The sequence below is a fragment of the Melanaphis sacchari genome, unplaced genomic scaffold, assembly GCF_002803265.2.
Source record: "Melanaphis sacchari strain LSU unplaced genomic scaffold, SCAv2.0 Contig177_pilon_pilon, whole genome shotgun sequence".
Taxonomy (NCBI): domain Eukaryota; kingdom Metazoa; phylum Arthropoda; class Insecta; order Hemiptera; family Aphididae; genus Melanaphis; species Melanaphis sacchari.
Window position 1 is genome coordinate 637,129 of NW_020270834.1, and position 21,149 is coordinate 658,277.

Genomic DNA, 21,149 nt, shown 5'->3' on the forward strand with positions numbered 1-21,149 from the left:
ATTTTGAGCATATGAAAACAATATTTGTAAAATGTAGCATAAATCTGTATGATTAGATTCTCGATCGAGATTTTATATCTTCCTACTGTAATCACGTCATAATTTAGGCAAAAAAAAAAAAAAAAATTAAAAATTATAACTCAAAATTCCTAGAAAATAGAACAAACTGTGTCTAGTTATTTAAAATATCTTAATAATTATTTGTACTAACACAGAGATATTTTCTGTTTAGAAAACTCTTTATTTTTTTCGAATAAATTCGTTTAAATGCTAAAATTGTTTTTCAAGTTAAATTAGAATACAAGTTGATGAAAAAAAAAAAAATTGAAAATCCAAAAACCTTACAGATTATAACATGGTAAGTATTATATTATAATATGAGTGAAAAGTTAATAGTAAGAGTGTAAGATTCTTATGTGATATTTCGAGAATTTCACATAGTAAATTTTTATTTTTCGAGCAGAGTAGTGTCCATTTATCATGGAATCATTGTTATAACGAAAAATATAAATATAGCTAGAACATAAGAATAAGTACATAGTACATAGTATTTGATTTACTGTAAAATAAATACAGAAAAAAAATCTATTAATTATATTTTGGAAGTTTAAATAGTCATATCGGTATCATCATAGCATTATAAAATTAAATATGATAATTATTATAAACTAAATATTTTTAGTTGGTTTTACTGTTTATATTCTGGGAAAAATTCAGTTATTATTTATTTTATTTATCATGTAGAAACTAAATACTAATGCTGAATCAAATTTGGAAATTGTTTGGAAGCACAGATTGGATAAAAAAAATAAAAAGAATATGCACACAAAATTGCACTGATCGATTTCAATTTGAAAGCATTCACTTCGGAATGTAGAAACATATTTATCCGTGACCCCATAATTAATAATGCGATTATTTAAAAAAACCAATTTCAGCGCAGTATTATTACGAATTTAACTAGCATAAAAATGTATTTCGTCAGTCAATAGATATTAAATCTTGACCGTATTAATACTACACGGTGTTTTTAAAGGTATAATAGGGGAAAAAAGAAGACATAACTGTAATTAATATAAAATAATGAACTAAAGGGTTGTAGGAACTACTAGAGAATAAATTATCATCATTAAAACGTCACGCGAACACTCGGCTCGTTCTAAAGGAATTTGAGATATTCTCCTCCAAAAGAAAAATATGAGCAACGAGCAGCAAAACAAAAATACACCTCGTGTAACGGTGTAACTATAAGTACTTAGAATGGTTGGCACTTGTAACTCCTTTATTCAACACCGTCGCCACCACCCTTGCGTTCCACAAATATATAAAATATTTTTCGATTTACGATAAAAACTCGTGATTGGTTAAAACAGAAAATAAAAAAATGCATTTCTGATAAGTAAGTACTTTGAATGATTATCACTTCAATTTGGATGTGGAAAAGTAGCAAAAACATCCGTCTACTAAAGGTGTCAGTTAATCATTACTAAAGACAATTAAAAAACTGTAAATATTTATAATATATTTTTACCGTTACGTTCTATTGTATATTTTAATCATAAACTCAACACAATGTTGATATTTTCCTTAATTGTTGTTGTTCAAATGTTTTGAACTTTACTTGTATTTTAAGCCTTTGTACTTAATGGCATGATAAATACGATGAATTTAATATTTGAAGTTTTGTATAAATTGAACAAAGCACATATCATTATACTATTTTTTTGTTTTATTATTCTGTCTAACAAAAGTCTTCTATACAAAATATGAAATTTTCAGCAATCTGTTTTTGAAATTAATTATTTTGGTTTAATTTGGATAGTTACCCAGTATCTAATAAAATTATTAATCATAGATACTTACTTCACACGTGATCAATAATTTCATTAAATAATATGTACATAGACATGATATAAACTTAAAAAATGTTAAGAATAGAAAAATAATGAATCATTGAAATGGTTTGTTTTTATTTTATATTAGCATAGTGATAAAATATAACATTTTTATTACCATGAACGGAAATTTATAACTCACAAGTAAAGATCTTAAAGGGATAAAACTTTAAGCTTGTAATAATAAATAAATATTTTAGTTTAACATAATATTTTATGATGATTAACTGTATTTTTTTAAGTAAAATTAATTTAATAAACGTCAAATAAACATTTAACTTAATAGTAATCTAAGCATCAAATTATTTTTGAATAGTATGTTATATATTATTCTATTAATAATACAACTACAAAAAACATAAAATCATGTCAACACACAGTATCTGATCTATGTACCTTATCAGATTATTGTTTAAATGCAAACATGTATTATAAAAATGTTGAATTTAATTTTAAACTCTTTACAGATATTAACTATAGTTATTACTCTGTTTAAACTATTTGTTAAGTTTAATACTATCGCAATCAACTTACTTCAATTTTGGATTATACTTATTTCGTGGAGCCCATCAAAAATAAATAATTTTTACAATTCTCGATATGATTTTAAGAAATAACAAATAATATGTAATTAGCACGAATTTACGTTACCCTCGTTAAAATTTGTACAATATCTAATATCTTACAAAAACTTCTTTCCTTTGCTATACTAACATTTTAAATAATTCATAAATAGACACTTTTTAGGGAGAATGATTAAATAATACAAAATCAAAAGCTGAATTTTCATATATCGAAAGATAAAGAATAAATAACAAAAGAATTAAACAGTTTATCTTTCTATACAAAAAAAAAAAAAAAATGCATTTAATTTAAAATATAAATGAAATATGGTTTTTATGAGCTTAGCTTAAATATTTCACATTTTTTTCGTACAATTCTACAAATTTATTTATTTTAAAAGAGACAACAGACCAGCAATAAATTATGTAAACCAACATTAAAAATACAGGTAACTTACTATAAAATTTCACTAAAATCACAATAATTTTTTTGGAATTATAACATTAAAAACTGAAAAATTTTTCATTTATTGCATAAAATAAGTGATAATATACAATATTCTCGTAATTCTGTCTTTCTGATACATCAATAGATATAATTTCAGAAAAACCAGCAATAAAATTGATTTTTTATTATTATTACTAAGACACTTTAATTTAAGTAAATTACGACTAATAATCATATTATCAAAAATTATTTATCCCAAAATGCAACATTAAAAAACTGTCCGAGTGTACTACAAAACAGTCCACTATAGGCCCTACCCAATGTTCATATTTGAATACTAATGGATAATTAGTAATGATAAGCTTAATCTAAAAACTGTATTTCATACAGACTATAGCTGTTAACATTTCGTTTTAAATGTTTGCGCTCGGTTATAACATTTCTATAATGCATTTCACTGCGACGTTTTTAAGAACAATTGGGAAATTCTATCTACGTTAAATTCCTAATCTAGAGAAATGCTGTATGAGCTATTTTATTGCATACATATAAAATGTTTCAGAAAATAAAAATAAAAACAATAAAAGGCACATCGCTGTAACAGCAAAACTTTGTCAATCTACTCAGAATCTAATAACTACGTAATATAAGACAAAATATTATGCATTAACTTTATTTTACTGCTTATACAATATTAACATTTTGTTTCATTGTTCATAACTCAATGATTTTGAATTCATTATTTTAATCCACGGATAAACATATTTTAATGATGTTAAATACTTATTTCATTCTATTCAATCAGTTTACGAATTTTAAAATTACTAAATTAATTGATTAATAACAGTAATAATATAATATTTAAAACAGATCACTGAAATAAATTATTTATTTAAGATTCTGATTAATACAAATAGCTTTAAATGACTTACTAGGTTGTTTTCTTATTTTATTTTATAATTGTATTCATAGTCTATGATCTATTTATTACAAGTAGAATTTTAAGATCATTACACAAACTCAGTGTACCCTAAATAAGAATTTTAACACAGTTAAAAACTAGAAATAGTAAATTTTAAAATTTTTTCTAGAAAAGTCAAACTACTGTTTATATTATCTACATTATACTTACGTAAATTTTTATATTATTTTCAATTTTTTATTAGACTATACTATTAAATTCAATGTATGGAATTATGTTTTAATTTTTTTATCACATGCTTGAAGCATAGATTAAATATACTAATCTATGGTTGAAGTGAATTAAATACGATTAGTAGACAAAATTCTCTAGCCGTTTTCATTGACAATTTAAACATTTCATTATTTTGATTCATTTGATTTAAAAATTACATCCATCTAATAAATTATACTTGAACTCATTACCTAAACTAAAATTATTTATTTGTGAAAATTCCAATCGACGCATCACCAAGACATTTTTTATAATATGACTGATAATATGAACACAACAAGTTTAAGAATAATCAATAAATATCTCAATTAACTATTAAGTATTGATTTTGAAGTTAAATTACAAGGATAAAAAAATTTAAAAATGTATTATTTTTTAACGGTCTTTTTAAGACTAATTCAATAATCTTTATTTATTTTAATTATCTCTCAATACAAAAAAATGTATATTGTTTATTATAGAAATCGACTATTTTTTATAATATTAAAACGAAATTTAAAGTAGAATGATCTTGAATATAATATTGCCCATAATCATTTAATTAAGCCATTGTTTTCACTTTGGAATCGATTTCAAAACTACGTCATAATATTTCTTGTTTTAACTATATTTTTCTTCTCTGTACTCATGTATATTAAAGGCAGAGATAAAAAAAAAACTCTCTGAATCGTCCTAATAATTATTTTTGTGTACTTTGCAACAAATTTCTGATAATTATATACATTTAACCGTCTATTATCATATTATGTGAAAATAAAAATTAGGAATTAAGATAATATTATCAATATTATACGCTCAACTGTCAATTATTTCTGACCTTGACATAAATGAGCTTATGCTACTAGCCCTTAGACTTAATAAAGAAAAAGTCAGATCCATTATTTTTTGTATGTATTTGATTTTTTTATTTTGTAACTTTTTATTATCTTTTCCATCATGCTTTTTAATGTGACAGAATATCAATAATATGAATTAAACTTTGTTTATTAGTTTCTTGGAATCCCAAGTTAGTCACTTCTGTAACAATTTTATTGATAAAAACTAGTCTCTTGGATTATTTTTCTTCTTATCAACTCAATTTCATTAACGACGCATAGTAATTAGCAGTATATTTTCAACATAATTTTATTAATTGAATTTTTGGTTGATTAAACTGTATAAAAAATTATTTTAGATAAAAATTTAAGGTATTTATCTTAATAATTAATTATAATTTAACTTTTTTTATTTATTTCAAAGCTACATCTATGGATACAAAATGTTGTTTGGTTTACATAGAAATAATTTAATATTGTATTATTTTGAATATAATACATTTATTTATTACGTTTAAGACTATATTTATTTATTACCTATATATTTTTCAAATATTATGTTAAAAGAAATAACTTAATAATAAAATCGATCGAGCAATAATTTACTAAATTTTACTTTAGAACCATGAATTACGTAGGTATAAAAACCAAAAACTTACTCATAGAGTATGCTTTTCATTACGTCTTGTTTGTGTTTATGCTAACTTTTATTTTATATATTTATCACCATTTTGTATATAGTATAATTTGAGTTCAAAGTTTTTGTTTTATACCTACTTTTTATCTATAACTATGTTTTATTTACACCATAATTTATCCAATTTTTCATTAATTCAACTTGATATAAGTCTAGTATTTAAAAACCAAAAGTGCAATTTTATTTTATGTACCTACCTATTAGTTTATTCTATTTAAAACTATTATTACTAAATTAAGTTTATGGTATTATATTTTCATGGTATCGAATAGCTAATATCGATACCTATTTATTTTAACTTGAAAGTATCGTAAGTATCTACAGTAAATAGGTCAAAGGTTTCTCTGAATTCAACCATGGTTCTACGCATTACTAAATTAACGCTGTATATAAATCGATGAAAAATTAAATGAATGGTTACTCACGACAAGTTTCTTTAATTGCATCCTCATTACACTCTTACACTCCTTCGCTTTAACATATACATTTATTTAAACGGGTTTGATAATAAAATATTATATGAACAGTGCAAAAAAAATATTTAAATATTACACAACAATATACCTTTATTTATTTTATATGTTTTTGTTTTCACTTCATATGACTACGTGTTTATCTGTTGTAGTTATTGTGTAGATACAAATTTTATTTGTGGCTTAAAAACCACCGTGATAAATGAAGAAAATATATTTTTTCCTAATAATATTTAAAGAAAAAAAAATCTAAAAACATTATAAGAAATCGTATAGGATAATACGTTACTTAAGTCTTAGGCCTATATTACATACTGCTGATATGAATATAAAAGCGCCTAAACTGAAAAATCATTGATAAATAACCCTCAATACACCAATAATAGTATGTGTTATTAAAAACAATAAACACAATAAATCTATGTTAGAGTTTCCCTAACAAGCAGATTAATGCATAGACAGCTTCAACAAGAAATTAAAGAATAGTACATAGGTAATAATTCTCTATTGACGGTAATTTTCAAAAAATATATAGTGTTAATCTAGGAAACTGGTGACAAGTTGAATGTTTTATAAAAAATAATTTTGTCTATGTATTTTTAAATATGAGGACAACTTACGTAGAGTTTTTATTTTTCAAAGTATTGGAAATTTTATACTTTAACCCACCCTCCTTCTTCAAAAAATAACTTCAAATCCAATTTTTTACTAAAATCTACTCCTGAAATTAAAAGTTAAAAAAATGTACTGCCCAAAAAGTGATAACAGACCAAAAAAAATATACATCAATATAAAATATTCATCGCTCCACTTAAAATCTAAAATATGACTTACAATTACCTATTATAAATATAATAAAATTAAAATAATAATATTAATTAATTTCAAAGTTAGTCTAATTGTAAATATTGGTTTTATTAATTTCAATAAATAAATCCGATTTTTTAAAAGTTGTTATTATTTTATACGAATCAGGATAATCCGTTCAGTAATTCTTGTGAGAAGAATCTTAAGTGAAATTAGAAATAAATTATACGTACAATATAATATCAATAATTATAAGTTTTTTTTCTAAAAATACTTGTCCACAGAACAACCTATGAATTCATTAACCTAAAAGCTCTCGTAGAAAGTCATAATGTTAGTAAATTATAAAATACTCGTCATCGTCGTATAATGACTGTCTTTGAACAAGAAAACAAAAATGTTATTTAAGCAATAACATTTTATGAAAACAACTTGAACAAAAAATTAGTTAAATACAATACAGCATATTATGCTCAATATTTCTATAATTATCAACGCATTACTGTGAATTAAAATGACGTCTTACGAGCACTTTATATAAAACGTAAATTAAATAAAATATTCAGAAAAATTAAAATATAATTGATAGGTGGTACAATACTCTTAAGTCAGTTTGTCAGTGCCGTTAATATTAATTACGAAATTATCATACAAAAATGTATTAAAACATGAATATTGTTGTTATTTAAAGTGGATGAGAAGTTCTTTTATGATATAATGTTTTGGATGGGTAATTAATTTCAATTTTATAGTAGGGGTGTTACTGCAGATATATTTAACAGATTTAAAATTTAAAATTCAATATTAAAAGGGCATAGAAAAATATAGAAAACGATCGTAAAAGTGCATACGTATAACTAAACAATATGTAGTTAGTTTATGGTTTTCAAAAAAAAAATTTTAAATACAATTTTTACCTATAAAAATAGGTATAAATAATTGTAGGAATTCATGCCGTGAAATACTTTAATTACTAGCATAGAATTTCGATTCAAAAATTTTTCAACAAATTCCTAAAAGGCGCGATTGAAATAATAACGTACATTACTTATTTTACTTAATTTAAAAAAATAACTCACATTCGTCAAGGGTTCACGTATTGGTTATATTTTATATTTCTGCTGTAATTTTTTTTTTCATCACAAACGGATTTTATTAAACAGAATTAATTTAATTTTTACCGTTAAATAAAAGGGAGAAATATTATGTAAAATATAGATCATTTAAATGATTGTTTGGTAGGTATTTTACGCGATTTTGTATGAAAATCACATCGTAATAATGACTAAGTAACTTTTTAATAAAATATTGAAAAAACAACGACTGTTATAGTCAATTCATTAGTTTTATACAATACCTGTATATTATATTATTATAATATATACTCGTTGTATTTTAATCTGAAGTGTTTGATTTCATCCTAAAATTTTTCAATTAAAACGAAAAAGAGGAAAATAGGTAACCGTTTTGATATACAATAAGTGTCTACCATAAATATATTGAAATTGAAAATACAAATTTTTTTACACCATATGTGACAGAATTAAAAAAAAAAAAAAAAAACATCAACATTGTGTGAAATACGTAATCAACTGCTCAATAAACAACATAATAAGATTCTTAAGTATTTTATATTGTCATTTATTTTTCGAAAACTATTGTTTTGGTGTTGCCGTTATGTTTGATGTCAACACATAAATGTATCAGTATGAATATAACAGACCTGATTAAAACATATTATAATACTTATGAAGACGTAAGTTTTAAAATTCACGAAATTACGCCACGATAAAGTGTGTATTTATAATTAATAGTAAGTTAAAGAAAATTTTATTTTGTTATCAAACCTAATTCGAACCTCTTTTGGATTCAGTAACACAATAATATTATGTAAAACATAACGATTAGAATTTATTGCGAATATATCACTCGGAAAATTAATGTGATCGTGTAGCATGGTTTTTTTCAATCAGGAATTAGAAGTCTGAATACTTTGTTTTGAACAGCTAATTTGTGTACCTAAAAATTTCTTTTATCGCGTTAAGTAAAACTACTGATAACCACAGATAATGTTCAAAAAAATAAAATCAAGCATTTATTTGAAAAACATTTTTAAGTTATTATTTTAAAATACTTCAAAAAAAGTTTTCATTATTGTTTAAAATTTGAAATTTTTGTAAAAAATTGTACATATTCTCAAAATTGAGATCAGGCATGTTCGACCAAATTTTGCTTTCGAATAATCCAATGAATGTGATAATAGTCGCTATCGAATTTAATATAATACACACACACCCGCTTATTTTACCTATCTCAAAAATGGTGACCAACTCAACATGCGAAGGACGTCCGATTTTATGTACCTTTTTTTATTACATTATTTAATTTGTCGGGAACAAATTGAATAAAAATATTTTTTAGAACTTATTGTCAGGATTCCAGGGAACCATCCATTATGGACTTTTTACCTAATCTAAAAATATAAATTTCTTAGAATCTTAAGATTTGTATGCACGCATTTGATATTTTCCTATGAATTTATTGTATTATACGTACATATTTATGATTTATTCTTCAAAATTATTCAGTCACAGTCCCCACGACATAATAATACGTTTGGAGTGTACCTATGCAACATATAGATACTTACATATAAACTTGTAGTAATAACATTTTACGAACAAAAAGAGAATGTAAACCAAAACATCAATAACTGAATACGTATAATATTACCTAAGTGTATGGGAAATAAAAAAATGTGTGCACCTGCCGTAACATTGGCGTATATTGAATTTTAAAAAGTTTGTCGTGTGTGATCTTGTCGTGTTTCTAAACTATTTTATAATGACATTAATTTTGTTATACTTTCGTACTTATATAACCAAACCGATGAAAAATCGAATCATTCCAACGAGCTACGTCTTAAAAAATCACTTGTGCCCACTGCATTTTTGTAAGATGTTTACATTCTTCGAATGTGAAGACACATACAAATAGTATATCAACCGTGGTTGACTTAAAAACGAACTCGATTTTGAGCGAAATACCGTTACACGTCCCGGAGTACATTTTGTAACAATGTTCTGGGGCTTCACTGTAATATGGTTTCCGAATTAGACAAACAAAATAATTGAATTCTTCAACCGGAACACATATTTAATTTTTATATCTTATTATTTTAATATTCAACTCTACTTAATGTTCGTGAATTTTCAAGATATAAAAATCAAACTAACTTTGCTTGTGTAAAAAAAAATGTTTTCTTCTTCACAGTGTGGATTTTTAAGTTGCTTTTAAAAAAAAATTAAATATCACTAGAATATTAAGCTGTTTTACGGTGAAAACAATTTAAGTGAATATTTTGTCATATAGTAAAGCTAGTAATATATTAAAATTAAATTAAAACGTTTTTATTTTATTTATTTTAACGTAATGACATAGGTAATGATTCTGTTAAAATAACAATTTTACCAGTTAGATAGTGTACAATACAGTCTTTTAGTGTACATGTAAATGAAAATTTGTGACTTTATTAAGTAATATTATGCATATTAACTTATTTACGTTCAATTCGCGTGTTAGTGTGTATTATATTTCTATATAAAAACTTTGTATACAATAATAATCTCAATTTAAAAATATTAAGTTAAATGTTGAAAGTAAAAAGTTGGTTATTTATACGATCATTTATATTTTAAAAATTAGAGTAGTACAAATTATTACGTTTTTTAGCTTAATAATTTTTTCTAACTCAAATGGTAATATTTTTAATAAAATAAAATAATGTTTTATTTAAATTAAATTGATATCTTTCTTCGTCTTAGTATACAATTTTGACAATACTTCTAACATGTATTTTTAAATTCAATAAAATCAAGTGAATCTAATTATTTTCATTTTAATATATTCAATATTACAACAAACTGTTCAGTTATCCCATGTTTACCATGTCCTCGACTCTCACACATCGTGCACAAATAACTAAAAAACCGAAGGTGTGCCAAAAAATATTTTTGCACTAGCATGAATCTATTATGAAAAATACTAAAAACAAATAGAACAATAAAATTATACATCGCCTCGGATGTCCAATTATTATAATGTTAAAGCTTAGTCTAAAACAATTAATTAAAAAAGTCTATTTCTTTATTTTTCTCTCTTTCTCCTTCTTTCTCTCTTCTCAATCTCTCTGTCTAAGTAATAATAACAAAACCTATTTTAACAAAAGAAAAAAATATAATTAAGATTTTACATTCATCATCAAAATATTATAATTAATTATGTGGATGATACTTTTTACACAAGTACTCGACTAATGATTATCATTATATTTTGCATTTAAAGTCTATTTTTTAATAATAAAACGCATTTATATGATATAAATTCTCAGATAATAAGTTAAAATTATAAAGAATTAAAACTACCCTCCGTGTCTTATCTCAATCTTATAAATTCAGAATATTTGAAGCCATTAACTCTTTTACCATACAATTCATTTGCATTTGTTTAATTTTAATTTCAATATTAAAGTGAATAATTGACTGATTTTATAATTTAAAATATTGAAAAATTCTATAAGAGAAAACGAATAATATTCCAAACTTTAAATTTGATAACAAGTCACACTTATATTGAAACTAACAAAACATAATTTTTCCTCTTATATTCATTTTTCGATTTCAGCGTGTTTGACTTTTAATATTCAATTAGCATTATTATATTAGTATAATCTGCAGTGGTAATTTTAATAAAATCTATAATTAATATGTACCAATTGACATCGGTATTTTATAATCTCAAGCAGTCAAAAATATCTTTTAAAACTATTTAAAATATATGACAGAGAAAAGTAACGTATAAAGGTTTATACAATAATTATGATTTAAAATATTTGTTACAACTGGCAGAAATTTTCGAATTATTTAAGAAACTGTGTTTTTTTATATAAAAACACTTAACAAGAGAACACATTATAAATAATACACAGTAAAATAAAATTTATTTATAAATTAGTTCGTAGAACTATTTAATATGTAAAAGTTCAATAAGTAATGTTATCATTAAAAATAACTTTCAAATTATATAAAAATAAAAAAATATATAAAAATTGTTAGTCAAAAAACAAGAAAACAGAAACCTGATGTTAGGATTCGTCTTGCAACTTTGCTAACATAAATACACTATTACGATATTGGGTTTTTTTTTTTATTTACACAAAATTTAAAATCAATGATAAACCAAGTCATTCAAAAACCGATTCTGGGCAGATTTTGGTTTAAAACACGCTTGCCTGCATTTTTTTGATCGATTTATGTAGTTGACGGTATATTATAGTCTCACCTTGCACTTATAACGAGACTCAAATAAAAAATAACCACTCCGCCACTCCTATGCCTAGACTAGATTTAACATTTGTAAGGTTAGACCCGTTGACGTTTGACTCGTCGAGATTTTATCACCGTTCACAAGCCATAACTAATGCGTTAAGATGATGTATACAACCGGGGAGGAATATAAGTGAACGCAGAATCATTCGATCACGTTTAAAAGATGATTCACAAAAGTTGGAACGTACCTAACTATATTCTACAGTCGTTTTACAAATATTAAATTACTATGAAAAAAAAAAAACATGGTTCTTGTACGTTTGATTACATTACGCTGTTGGTATGTTTAACTGTTGTTGTTATTGTTATTAGAAAGGTATTATTTGTTTCTACACAAGTAAATATTGCGAGTAAATACGCAGTGTTCTGTGCTGGAAACAAAAATAAATTATCCGTCCGCGCGGTAGCAGAAGGCAACGTCCTTCCAAACATCAGAGCATTGTAAGGTGTATAAGCAAAGGCACAGTATATAAGAATTTTTCTATCCATAGCTCTTCGTAAGACATCGTCCAGAAATGCACACTAAACACTGTACTAACCGCAAACACCGAAATACATATTATACGAATCGGCTGTAATATCACCCCGTAAATAGCTTTTATACCTACACTCTGTTAAATGAACCCTAGAAATGAGGATTCGCTGTCTCGACCGCAATAACACGCCTACATAAGTATAATAACGCATGTACGCCATACATTTATATTACTACATATGGAATGACCGATTGGTACGATATCGATAAATGAACCAGATATAACCTTTTAGATATTACAAGACGATGTAAATAAAATAGTAGGCGACTGTACGTCATCCGCAGTGGCAATATTTTCGTCAGTGCTAGTAATAATAGTTATAATCCAATAATAGTCGAAAGTGATAAAAATACAAATGATGATAATTATAATAATAGATATATTGACCTTGGCGCCACTCTGATGAAGTGTAGACTCATCGCATTCGTGACAATATCACGATCGGCGTATAGTCCATAAATACGTCACTTGAACATTTTTCTATCAACAATAAGTCTTATTTTTGAAGACAAAGAATATATCCATATTTAGTACTACGCGGAATTTGAATTTCTAAAAAAAGTTTATCTCCCATTCTAACACAAAATTTAAGTAAATTCATCGACGTAAATCCTTTATCTAAGACCTTTGAAATCTGGAATTGACATACTTCTCATAGATTATAATAAAATCACAATAAATAAGTTTATTATGTTCCTAAAAAAATGTATTTTATATATTTAAATTATATCTATCGTCAATCGAGCTTTACCTATAAATCCATTGACGCTAAGATTTTGAAAAATAATTTTGAATTTTAATAAATTTTACTTTTTTTCTCATAACGTATTAAAATTATTAATTTTATATTTATTTTGAGTATAATAAAATGTTGCATTAACGCCATATTTGTATTGTGCTTCCGTATAAACAACAAATTTAAAACCTCTATGTATTACATTTTTATATTTTATACAACTATATTATTTTATGTAAGTTTGTAGATAGATAGTAACTATATTTAATTTTTAAATTATGAAAATAAAATGTGTTAACCTTGTTTATTATTGCAATAAATATTTTACAATATGGTTCATGGAGCGTTTAAGACAATCTATATATATATATATATAATTAAATATAAATAAATTGTTCATGATTTATAACTGTGGCACCTTTGTTAAAATAAAATAACTTTGAGAAATATAAAATAAATCAAAATATAGGTGTCTTGGAAAATAAATAACCACATTGTCTTTGTAATAATATTTTCACTAAATTTATTCAAACTAAAAATTATAAAAAAAACACAATTTGGCTTTGGAAAAGTGATTTTGATATTTTTAGATTTTGAGAGAAGAATGAATGTATTGGTTTTACAATGTGTTTTTTATTATATATGTACATAATAATTTTTTTTCGTGTCATAAGAAACATCTTTTTCTAGTTGAAAAATGTTCTGATCATCAACTTCGTGGGAGGTTTTTTGTAGCAAATTGGATATAGTTTGTACCCAGGGAATTATTTTCTACTTTTGAATTTTGATTATGGAAGGTTTGAAAAATTAATAAGATATCTCATTAATGTCCATTACAAGAATTTAAAAAAAAAAGTTAAGCGTAAAGCCACATTAATTTATAACAAAGGTTTGAATTTAAAAACGTGTTGATGAACCTCGTTAAAATCGTGAATTCTTCTGTAAATACGCATTTATGATAGGTATAAGTATATAACACCTTAAACGGTCAACAGACTGTCTCTACTCATTATTATTTTTCCTACGTTATGATTTATTATTTAATTCAACTTTAATAAATCCGTTATTCTGATCCACTCTATAGTGAGATACATTTATTATCTACAATACAACAAAGCCTCTGTCCACTTGTCCGCTTTTCACATTTTAGTTTAAATATGTTTTGAATAAATGCGCATTTAAACTTAAAATTTTCAAATTAGTTACGATAATTTATTTGCATTTCATTTATTAAGAAAATAATATATTTAAAAAAAAAAAATATGTGAATAATTTAATATATTTAATGCACGCGAGGTTAAAATGTATTTATTGTACATAAAAAAAATTTACATTATATTTTTAGTTTACTTTAAATGTGTTGGTAGACATGAAATCGCACGAATGATTTATAATATTTCTCCATTATTTTTCACTGTTTATATTGTTGAAAAACCCGTAAATGAATAAATGACTTACAATAAACAATCATCTTTTTTTTTTTTTAAATGAGTGAGGTGACTAATAGTGAATCAGTCAAGAGGACAATTATTTACTGTGAGTTACGCAATAACGAAATGTTTGTATAAAAATAAATAATATTTATGTATTTTTTATTCAAAAAAAAAAAATAAATAAATAAATATTCATCAATTTATAATTCTTAAAATACTCGAATCTTAAGTGTAAGTTTCCTATCTAAAATTGAATTAATTTTAATGATACTTTTTAATCCTATAATATTTCTAATATAACATTCTTATGAAATTTGTAGTTTTACAACCCCAAGTCTTAAAATATAATATGTACAAGGTTACTCATACCATAGTGTTCATAACAGAATACAATAAATTGTAAATATCATTGCACGTAGATACCCATATACGTTGTTCAAAATACATTTTATCTGTTCTACAACTGAAATCGAATTTTACTCATAACGATTTTACAAGTGTGATCATTTTTCTTTGATTTAAAATGCATGATAATTATATACCCATGTTATGCTTTTAATATGCATTTAATAGTATAAACAAACAAAGAATTGTATTACACAATATATTTGTGTTCTTAATATTCTTTCTTTTTTTTTGTTGTTGTTGTTATCTTTAAGAAAAAAAGTATTTGGTAATAAACTAACGTTGAACACACTATAACTATACACGGTTCGGATTCAAGAAAGTTTATAATTATAGGATATTGGCTTTACGCGTAGTTATATAAAATGTAAAATATTGTATCTTATTTGATTTTTTTATTATTAAAAATCGGAATGCTTTTATGTTTTTGTTTTATAGTTTTGAAAAGTAATAATGAATTATAAAACTAATTTATTCATATTTATTTACCAGTGAATTTTTACTTTTCTAATAACTGATTAATATTTTTCGGTTAAAATTCCATACGGCAATGAATAAAAACTCGATAAAAGTTTTTCCAGTTTATCAATATTTTGTTTTTGAGTGCGCAAACTATTTTCATAGAACTCATCTTGAATAAAAAGAAAAAGATTTCTTACCGTATCACAATACATATTTATAAAATATAATAAATCTTTTTATTTATTTTTAAACATACTGTTTAGGTTAACCAACTGATTATTAATTGATCACGAATTGTATAGATTTACTTATTTTATACCTTATCCCATAATTGTAATTATATTTTAATTTTATTCCATTTTTTTAAATTCAATAAATATTATAATATATAAACTCGCTGTTTAATCGATAATACATTTAATTTTAGACATAAATCAATGAACTGCACAAATGCGCAATTATATCATTCGATAGTATATTTTGAGTGTAATTTACTCGTACCTTTGTCACATTTTATGAAATATGCATGATACAATTTTAAAATTGAATTGTTACGGAAACAGTATTCATCAAATAGTTTTTTACAAAGATTTAATTATTAATTAGGTAATATATTATAATATTGTATGTTAGTTTAGTTCAAATAAGTACCTACGCTTATTTAATTTTTTTATTTAAAATTGTATACATAAATAAAATATTTTGTTAATGCATATCTTTAGCTTATAAATTTGATTATATTCATATTCAAATCGAATATGATATTATATTATTATACACAAAACTTAGGTTTATAAAATTTATTTATCACTGCTAATGACTTAAAAGTTATTATAGAACATTTAAATTGTAATTTATAAATGCTTTCACAGTATTAGCTTCAATCAATATACCAAAATATGTGTAAATAATAATAATAGTAGTAATAATCATAATAGCTAAAAGAAAATCTATTAAATTACAAAGGTGCAGGTATTATTCGAATTTTCAGAACTAAACAAATATGAATATGAATAAAGTTCAATTTGTATACAAAGCATAGCTATTAACGAGTTTTGAGAAACCTATTCATATATATAATGAAATTTAGAAAAATAATTTATCAAATTTTTATTTGTATACGACCAAACATTATAGCGTCAATTTTATCAGTTTACTATAAGTGAAATTCTAAAAAACCTAAATATTATTAATTCAAAATCAGTAAAAAAACAACTTTTTAACTTTTTTTTGGTTGATATTTTTTCATATACTTGTATTTTTATATAATATAATAAATGTATTAATATTTATATATATACATGTTTTGTTTACTAAACAAAATAATTGTAGATGTTGCAATTTAATACTAATTATAAACTACGAGCTGCAGCTGAAAATATTATTCATAGTTAATATTTAATAATACACATTCGAAAGGAATTTGTTCCATTGGAAAATTCATACCACATCAAGTTTAATTAATTAAAATGTCAATTTAGTTATAACTTATTGTTATTGAAACTATATGATTTTTAAATTTCCTACTGAAAAAGTAACTTTTCATTTACGTACAATTTATTTAAAATTGTCCAAATTAAAATAGTAAATGTTGTGAAAAATTAATGCTTTTAAAATTTATGATATTTCAACAAAATTTTCAGACGATAAATACTTAAATCGCTGACAGTTTTTAAATAGTTCCAAAATGTCTATCAAATGTTAATGTATAATGCAGTTAACATTTGAGGGCTCTTTCTTAGATTGTTATTTTACTGAATTACAACAAAATAACTAAAATAGATCGTGTAAAATACGGCATTGTCGTAAATTTTACTGTCTATATTCTAAACATTTTCTCGAATACTTGCTACTGAAAAATTCCAAAAAATATCTTCCTGAAATAACATCTGTGTTCAGTTTTCAATTGGTGAAGTGACTATATAAAACTTTTGGACAACTACTCCGGAGAAAAAAAATACCATCTCAGACAAAAATAAATAAAACTCTTCGTATAGTTACGTAACTACATACCTACTCGTAATATTATAAATTTTTCACTTCGTTCAGTCTAAATATTATTAAAATAACATTAATTTTAGGTTTTATCTTATTATTTTTTGACTAGTTACTATGGTTCTTATATTTTAAATATGGTTAAAAATATTAAATAATTGAAATATTGTTATTTAGACAGTTAAATATCAAACAACCAAATCGTTATTATTATTTTTTTTTTTCACATCAAAATAATAATATTTTTTTATCATTACTCAAATAGCATTAATAGTTACCTACTTGAAAACAATAACGTAAAAATATAGAGTATATAGTATATACCTATCATAACATAAATCGTTAGTATTGTAATACACATTTTAAATATTATTTACTATTGGATTTAAAATTAAAATATATTTTATGTAATGCATATGACTAATTTATCGCATTCTTAGCTCATACAAATTCATTATTTTAAATTTATATCTTCTTTAGAACTACTATTGTATTGTTAGTACTTGAATTAGTAAATTATTAAAACAAACTTATGACATTATTGTTACACAATTCGTATCAATTTATAACAATATAAGTAATAACTTATCATTCAATAATAAATTATGAGTATGATTCCATATAGAAAGGTGCCGTAAAGTTACGAAAAAAATACAAACGAGAAGATTAATTTTCCGTCAATTAATTTTCAAATCACAATTAGTTGAAATTTCAAAAATGTATGCGTGTATAAATATGTATGGTTGATAACTATAATATTCATAATGTTATGTTAATCTTAATATTTTTATTGGACATAATATATTATGTACTTTTATACTTTGGATATCAATAAATAACCTTAATATATAAACATTTTGTAAGTACCTATCTATATGCATTTCATTATTATTATCATCATTATTTTATTTTTATTTTATTTTTGTTTTGTCAACGTAATAAAATCGTTATAGCGTAAAGAAAATTAACAAACTTTTAACCAATTACTTAACTCAAACTACTATTTACAAGAAAAAAAACTTTAAACCCATGAGATCATATACTTAAATTTTAGCAGTATTAAAAAGTATAGGGAACTTTTATTCCTATTGAATTACTTGCTGGGCAATAATTCTTCTAAACTAATTGTTCATCAAACGTGTACTAGCATGACAGTAAAAGTATCGTTCCACGACGCGAGGCTATGTCTAGATAATTTATTTCATCAATGCGATATAGTGTCAAATACCTGTATTAAACATTCATACTGACATACTATAAAACGCTTTTGAATGTAATCAGCATATTATAAGTAAATGTAGTTGACCGATAAATGAAATGTACTACCATGTGATGTGCGGTTTATTTATTTTACTCATAAATCGTGTTTTAATTTCTGTTTTTTCCTCTCAAAAATCGACGATACAATGATATTTTTTCTTTTCAGCATCAAGTAATCGCCAATATCATTTTATCGTCGAGACCTTTTATTTTTTGTATTTCTTAATTTTTCTTATTTACGTTAACGGTTTTATGTTACTAAGCATTTCATGAATAAAACATTTTGTTTAAGTCTACGATAATTTTAACAATATTTAATTTTAAAATATGCATTTTGTGATGTGCGTTTGACAAGTCTTGTTTTAACATTTATGACTGTGTAGATTCCAACTTTATAGAATGATGGATATGTGAAAAAAGAGATTTTGTTTAGTCAACTTTTTATTTTTATTCTAAACTTTTAAACTTTAAAAAGTAAAATACGCCACAGTCCGATACCTAATCCGCTGACATATTTCAACCAGGGATAAATCTAAAAGTGTCGAGAGGCAAATATTCTACCTCCTAGAATCCAGAGATGAACCACACATATTTATAATCTAATTATATGATTATACATAATATATAAAAAAAAATCAATAAGAACACGTGACGAATTATATACTTTTATTATATGAATAATATTTAAAAATAATGTACAGGATAAATATTATAAATATTTGTGCGGTACACATTCAAAAGAATGTGAAAGAATGACCTCGATTTTCATCTCTCCTGAACTTAAGATTACACATAAATGTACGTATAAAGATATATTTATTGTCGCAAAAAAAGTAGGGCTTTAGGGGTTCAAGCCCTCTCCAAAAATGTTTAAAGCCCCATCAAAAATATTTTAGAAAGAAATAAAAATATGTTTAAATATAAATAGTAAAAATATTTTAATGGATACGGGGATATAAACTAAATAACGTTTGAATAATAATAATATATCATACACATTTTTCACGTGACAAATATTGTCTGTCGATAACATTACGTTTACGATAAATCATAATTTAGAAACCTGTCATAATTTTGATGATTCGTGTCATATTTATATAAACTTTTCTAGTGTGCCACTTTTAAGCAGTAAATATTAAAAGAAATATTTCAATTGCTTATAATAATTTTTTATAAACACATTTAGAAAAAAAAAAAAACATCGTTTTGTAAATTTTAATATTATTTTATTTGCGATGTATGTTATTTGTTGTAAATGTTGTAATAAAGTTATATAAATAATTTAATTTCAAACCAAAACGTATAATGTTTATAAGATTAAGTGATTCTGATCCGACCAACGGACGGCGGAACATTTTTTTTCGCGTCATCGTCACGTCTTCTATGATACACCATATTATGTGATCAACCCTCTCTCGAGTAAAAAATCAAATTTGTCTGCATTTTTCACATTATACGTATAGACGGCGTAAGACGTCGTAAGACACACAATATAGGTCTATACCAGAAGACATTATGTGAATAGGCGCATTGTACTAACCACGCAGTCCGCTGTTATACGGCGGTGAATCGGTATCGTAATAATCTGCTGGTTACGACGATTCCGTTGCGGATCGGTCACTCGCGTGTACGGCCATCGCACGGGAGACACTCGGTCGAACAGTGAAAGACAACGATGGCGCAACTGACAGGCCGAAATATTTCTCTTCGGGTTGAGATGTGTCGGCGGTGACGCGGAAATGACTCGAAGCGACGTCCGCGGGACTTAGGCGATTTTCGCACGTACCTGCAGCATCCACGAATGCAGTACCGGTGCAACGTGTTCAGCGGGCGCGGCGCACGTGTAGTCCCAATGTCCGGCCGAAACGGCGGCGGCGTTGCAGGACGTCCGCGTGTTCATCTCTCGGCAGCCGAGTCGGCGAACGCTCGCAGACACTTCCGGCGACGACGTATGGAAAATATTTTAACGCTACGCAATAATTATTACACTACGCCAAACAGGTACCTCGGGGATAATGGGGTGGTGGGGGGGGGGGGGGGGG

General features: G+C 24.8%; 1 protein-coding gene across 2 annotated transcripts in view; it reads right to left on the minus strand.

Annotated features, from left to right (window-relative positions):
* LOC112592460 (ALK tyrosine kinase receptor-like) overlaps positions 1 to 21,113 on the minus strand; it is a 336,409-nt gene extending 315,296 nt beyond the window's left edge. For both annotated transcript variants that reach the window (XM_025336511.1, XM_025336510.1), the window contains exon 1: positions 20,648 to 21,113. The gene's annotated coding sequence lies outside the window, so the exon portion shown is untranslated. The remainder of the gene's footprint in view (positions 1 to 20,647) is intronic.
* Positions 21,114 to 21,149: the final 36 nt, after the last annotated feature.